This window comes from Mus musculus, chromosome 13 (genome assembly GCF_000001635.26).
Source record: "Mus musculus strain C57BL/6J chromosome 13, GRCm38.p6 C57BL/6J".
In the NCBI taxonomy this organism is placed as follows: Eukaryota; Metazoa; Chordata; class Mammalia; order Rodentia; family Muridae; genus Mus; species Mus musculus.
In genome coordinates, this window is record NC_000079.6 from 114756289 (window position 1) to 114763057 (window position 6769).

The window sequence follows — 6769 nt, forward strand, 5'->3', positions numbered from 1 at the left end:
GGGTGGTTTTCTCAAGTAATGGCCAAGGGAAACTGATATTTAACTTCATTTACATTGCATTCTGCACTGACTGCAATTCTGCAAACATAGAACTAATTAAACATGAGGCATATCTGCTTTTCTATGGATTAACTTGTACACATAGCTTAATTTCCCTCAATGGATAAAATAGTAAAAGCTTTAAAAAATTTCTATGAAAATCTATGTGATTGTAATTATTGCAGTAATAGGGGAAAAAGAATTAATTATACATTTCCCTTTGTATGCCATGTAAAAATGTCTGTAGATACACAAAATATTTTTTACAATTTAAGTATGTATGTTTAAAGCACATATACTGTCCTTCCCACCCAGTTGTGTGTGTGTGTGTGTGTAAGCTATAATTTCTGACGATTAAAATCATTAAGAATTGTTAAAGCAATATTTAGTGGTCTCTCAATGCCAATGACTTAGGTAAACTATCTGCGTCTTGTAAACGTTTCCAAGAAACCCTGTGAACCCTCCGTCATTTGCTCCAAGGACTCACTTTAGGAACATTTGGTTTTCAGTTGGTGCTAATAATCTTTTCCCCCTTACAAATAATTCCACGTTTACTTAAGTACAGATGGTATCTGTCTGTGGCCAGAAAAACACTTTCTAAGATGCACCCTAGCTCAAGTAACTAAAAAGCATCTTCAGCATAAACACACAGTCACAAGAGAGAGGCACCAAACACGAATCCCCCAAGAGCATCGTCACTGGCTTTCTCCAACTTACAGGTCTGAGTAGGTTAATGTTTAAATGTCAAATCTAGAAGACAAGTGTGTCAGAGATTGAAAACTGACCAAATGGTTCTACACATAACTCAGTGGGAACGGTAACTTAGCAGCTCCCCCAACTCCCAATTCCATGTTGAAAACAAGATCATGTCTATATCCCAAAACCCTGCCAGATAGAAAGGATCACAGCTTTTAAATGAGCTTAGAGACCAAGTATGGTAATATGAGTCCCAGACACTTGATGGAAAAGACTGGTGAATTCATTTCTCATAATTTAAATATTCCCCTTAAATCCCTATTGGCATAGAATTAGCTTTTAAAACTTGAATGCCAGAGAATGAGGAGATATTGGTAATACAATAGTGATGATAGCTATATCTGTACCTATGGGCTCTGCAGTAATTGACTAAAATACATAAACATCTGGAAGCTAGTTTAGTTCTTGTTCATCTCTCATCAATTACATGGCCAATGAGCTGTTGTTGTTGTTTTTTTTTCTAAAAGAGACTATTATTAGAATTTATGAAAAGAACTTCAAGTTCCTTTTTGGAACTATTGTTAGCTGGTACTGGGAGGGTTGTTCTGAACATGTACTGCCACCCAATGGAGAGCTGTCCAAATGACACTAGCAATAAGGTGCCAACAGCCTATGTCTTCCTCAGGAGTTCTCTCAAAGTGCCTTTCAGTGTGGTGACTAGGGTCTAGTTTGGCTGGTGTGCTCTGGGTCATGGCACAGAGAAGGGATCTTCACCTAAAACATATTTCTATAAGTCCTAACCAATCAGCTTCATCCAAAATGTGATCAAAGGTGACTGTAGTAAGATTAAATGTGAGCAACTGAAGCAACGCCAAGTAGGAAGAACCTCTTCAGGGCAAGGTAAAGCTGACCTACCCAGGTCATGGAGAAATTGTGTCACAAGGAGGTGAATCTGGGAAAAACAAACAACACTGGAACAAAGCACAGATTCCCTTGTCAGCAGTGTGCAATTTTTGGCCCTAGTTTCATTTCCCCAGGTTGATATATCGAGGTCAAGGTTGCTTGAAAGGATAATTAACTAGAATTCTCCATAAGATCCCTTTTGGGTCCTCACTTATTATAGTATCCATAGCACTATTTGAGTTTACAATGACAACAGAAGTATTTTAAAATGAAGGAAAGATGATTAAACTTATTTTTTTTTGAATTTCTCATAAGAGAGGTCTATTCTGCAAGGTTTGGGAGGGCCCTGATACTTCTTGCATCTTCATTCAGAGCTTGAGAGCATTAAAATTTTGTTCTATAATAAATTTGAGGGAGGGAGAGAGAGGGGGAGGGAAGGGGGGGAGAAGAGGAGAGGAGAGGAGAGGAGAGGAGAGGAGAGGAGAGGAGAGGAGAGGAGAGGAGAGGAGAGGAGAGGGAGAGGAGAGAGAGGAGATAGGTGAAGGAGAGGAAAGAGGAAGGGAGGAAGAGAGAGGGGGAGAGGAGAAGAGAAGGGAGGAGAGGAGAGGAGAGGAGAGGAGAGGAGAGGAGAGGAGAGGAGAGGAGAGGAGAGGAGAGGAGAGGAGAGGAGAGGAGAGGGAGAAGAAAAAGAGAGGAGAAAAGGGAGGGAAGAGGAGAGAGAAAAGAGAGAGAGAGAGAGAGAGGAGAGAGAGAGGAGAGGAGAGGGAGGAGAGGAGAGGAGAAAGAGGAGAGGGAGGAGAAGAGAGGAGAAAGAGGAGAGGGAGGAGAGGAGAGGAGAAAGAGGAGAGGGAGAGGAGAGAGAAGAGATAGGTGAAGGAGAGGAAAGAGGGAGGGAGGGAGAGAGAGAGGGGGAGAGGAGAAGAGAGGAGAGGAGAGGAGAGGAGAGGGAGAGGAGAGGAGAAAGAGAGGAGAAAGAGGAGAGGGAGAGGGAGAGGGAGAGGGAGGGAGGGAGAGAGAGAGAGAGAGAGAGAGAGAGAGAGAGAGAGAGAGAGAGAGAGAGAGAGAGAGAGAGACCTGTTGACAGAGGCTTCCTTTATGTAGAAAGTCATCATCAAGAAATACAAAAGGTGAATTGCTAATTCACTGAAATCCTGGTATACAACACTTCTTTCATTTGAAGCATCACTTCATGTTCTAGAAGTAACAGAGGGAATCCAAGGCCTGGGTGGGACTCATACCCACAGGAACCAGAGGTCTTAAAAAAACAAAAACAAAACAACAACAACAACAAAAACAGTGAGAGTTGTCAAGAAGACCTAAGTTTAGCAAGATTGAGAATGCTTTAAAAAAGAAATCTTCCAAATAGCAACTATCTTTCTGAATTTAGCATTTTTATCATCTTAACACACAATTCCAAAGGGAATAATTACCTAATAATATGTCATGTGACAAACTCCAGTTATAAAGTATGACAAGCAAGATTAAATTGATGTAATAAAAACGTGGTAATAATTTGTTTAACAAGCATCTCTGGTGCTCTGTGCTGATAACGTGTTGTGGAGTGTGTATTTTTAAAAAAGATGAATAAAAAGTCAGAAAGTCCACCAGCTCAAGGAGAAATACTACTTTGGCTCCACCAGCACGGGCTGAGTTAAAGTCTAAGATAGAAGTTACTTTAAGTTATGAATTCCATCTTCTTAGATGCAAGAGTAGTGTGCTGTTACACTATCAGATCACCACATGACTTTGCACATTGTCACTACAGAAAGACATCAGTGTCCTGCACTGAAAAAGCACTCTTAAAATGTTAACAAAAATGGTGACAAGGACAGCATCCCTTTTGACAAAAAAAGTTCACTTGGCCAGACTAGACCAGCAGTAATAAAGCACTCTGCTAAAAAGTCATAAAAATTGTACACATGTAAGATACACGGTGAACTCTGCTAACAAATTAAACACATGGGAACACAATTTCTCTGCTGGATCCTCATTAATAAATTTGTCTCTAAGAAAGTTGCTAGAGCATTTCAGGAGGGGGGTGGGGGGTGGGGTGGAACTCAAGATGCTGATCAGGACAAAACTCTTCCAAGCTTCACTTGGAATTCACAGGCACTGTGAGTAAGTGGGGAAGGGTGTGGACAGTCCGATCTTGCCCAAATCACAGAAAGATCTCTCCTGTCCCCTGTTTGTCTCACACTTGACCAGATTCTCCAAGTGACTCCCTTTGAGTCATTCTCTTCTTAATTTTTACAAACTCCACAGGGTATCAGTTATCAATTCCACTCTCACATTAAAAGCTTTCAAACAACTTGGGAGTTGAAAAACCTCCAAAAAGGCCCAGCCATCTTCCAGGGAATAATTTGCAGCTAGAAAGTCATGATTTTAATCTGCGTAGGACTCACTTTATAGACCATAAGGTGAGTTGATTAATAAACATCTTCACAAACTATTTATATTTTGTATATTTATCTACAGGGATAGGGTCAAGTTCAATTTGCCTAATTTCATTCTGTTATCTATCACTTTGTTATCTGTCATTAATAACCACAGCTACACATTATTTGTAGAGACCTCTGTCATCTTTCTAGTTTTCTAAACCCTTTTAAGGGAGATATTTTATTTTATTTTGTCAAAATTTATTTCTGCTTTTCTCGTCTCCAGTGGAGTGAGAAAACAAAGTGTTCTGTGGAAGAGAGGTATTTACTGTGCAGAGTCTGTCCTGTGACCTCAGCTGGACCCTTTAATTTGAATAGTATACAATAAAAGATTTGATTGTTTGGGCTGATAAAAACAACAGTGCTTAAAATAATGATTTTTTTTTGATAAATCAGTGCTTTATGAATGGGGAAAACAAATCCCAGAAGTACTTAAGAAAGGTGGCAGTTGTTCAAAAACATGTGGTACTTCACCCATACTTTAAGAACACAAAGAAAGCAAACATTTTAAGCATCTAAGATTCCTCCAAAACTCGCATCTTCCACATCACTCTTAAAAATCCCCTTTCTTTTTTTTCTGACTTTGAAACCTTTCCTGTATCTTTAAGACCATGCAATATTTCTTGTTTGTCTGTTCTTTCCCATGGTCATTGCCCAATGACACCAGGGCCAGCCAACTTCCATCCGCAAGGGTCTGAGTTTGCCCACAGCTATGTCTCCAACTGTCCTTGATTTCTGTTCTCTTCTGTTCTGTGTCCTCAGCTGCAGCTTGTCCCTGGAACTATTCCCAGTTTTAGGAAATAGTTGGGATAAGTTGACCCACAATACAGGAGGACTAGGAGAAAGATTTCTCCAGCCTTTTCTGACTCTTTGGACACGTGTGGAGTGGCGGGAGGAGTCAAGACCCAACCATGCCTTTCTGCTTGCTCCTTGAATCTTCTTCACTATAATCCCAAGCAGCAGATAATCCCTTTTACAGAGAAGGGAAATGAAATGCCAGTAAGTTAAATCACATACCCACAAGAATACAACCAGTGAGACTCAAAGCCAAGATTGGAATCCAGGCATGCCTGGCCCCTAGAACCCTGCTCTTTGATCTTGGCAGGGCATTGCATTGTAGACATCAAATGCTTACACATTAGAAGACAAATTAAGTGAAAGCCAAATAACTAATCAGTTGTATTTTACCTAACATAAGTAAACAAATTGCCTTGTAAATCCATTGTAGCTACTATCTTTTAAATAGCTGTATGCCAGGTATTGGTCTATGTACTTGATCTCAAAAATATGATGTATAAAAAGCTAGACATATTATTATTATTATTATTATTATTATCATCATCATCATCATCATCATCATCATCAAAAACTAGAGACAGGAGTACAGAATTATTAAGTATTTTACTCAGGTTCAGAGATCTGAGAGAAGGCATGGAAGTGAAGTTCCTCACACCCATTGCACTTTGGTTTTAGCTGGCTCTACTGTTGGTACATTCTAAAGTTTGCATTGTGGAAAGAATTGTTTGTGCACTATTCACTAAGCTTTCCTATCAGCTTTGAGAGGAAGACTGTTCCCTATTTTTTTATAGCTGAAGAATTTTTTTAAAATGCCCCCAAATAACTATTCAGGATGACTGGATAGGGTATTAATAACACCCCCGAAACAAACAAACAAAACCAAAAAAACCCTAAAACCCAAAAACAAAACCCTTCTCTTCCTTCTGGCAAGAACATTCATCTCTGGTTCCTCCTGAGCCTCCACATCCCTTCTGCAGTATTTAATCATTGGAGGAAAGGTATTTATTGCACTGAGTTCTGACTCTTGGTCACAGTTAAGTATTTGTGGTATTCACATTTATTTCTAGCTTCTCTTTGAAGGATTAAGAAAACCATTTTAATGCTTTGCATTTTAATTGCACACAAGTTGACTGTCATAGACAGACCATTAAAATGTCTGTCAGCAGCCACCTACTCCATCTTCCTGGAGTACGAAAATGTTTCTAATGTGACTGGTTTCCAGTAACCTAAGGCTATCTGGTCAACCTGAATAGTGCGCCTCTGCTGGCTCCCCTGGAAGTGCTACAGGCTCCGTCTGTGGTAGAATTGGAGGCACTCGCATGACTTTGAACCTGCTGTACTCTGTTGTCTGTTTAGTCCTCACTCCATACCCTGGCTCAAATGCTCTTTGTCCACAGGTTGTCTGATCTCTTCTCTTAGAAATGCCATATCCTGTTTGGGAATGAGCAGTCTCGAGATTTTTTGTTCTTTTCTCTTTCCCCACCCCCTCTCCATTTCAGGCCAGATTTTTGGACAATTTCCCTGTTTCATATTATAATTCCCAATTGTAACGGCATTCATATTTCCAAGTTGAACCTCGCTTTGTGTTTTTATGCCATATTTCTAGCCTCTCTTTTCCATGGTGCAGTACATTTTTCTATTGTTGTAGTTTTTAAACAGCTGCCAACTTGATACATTTATCATACTAGCAGGGGATACTGATACTATCCATCCCTCACCCTTTACCAGAACAGAGATGAAGATATTAAATTAACCTGGTTCCACTCCAATACCATTGAGACCTTACTGGACACCTTCCCTGCTCCAGGGATAGCCATTTATCACTGCTTTTGGTTGTCATATCTTGGCTTGGTTTGGGCCTGTGTGACAGGGCTCCATAAGAATTAATCTACTTCAAG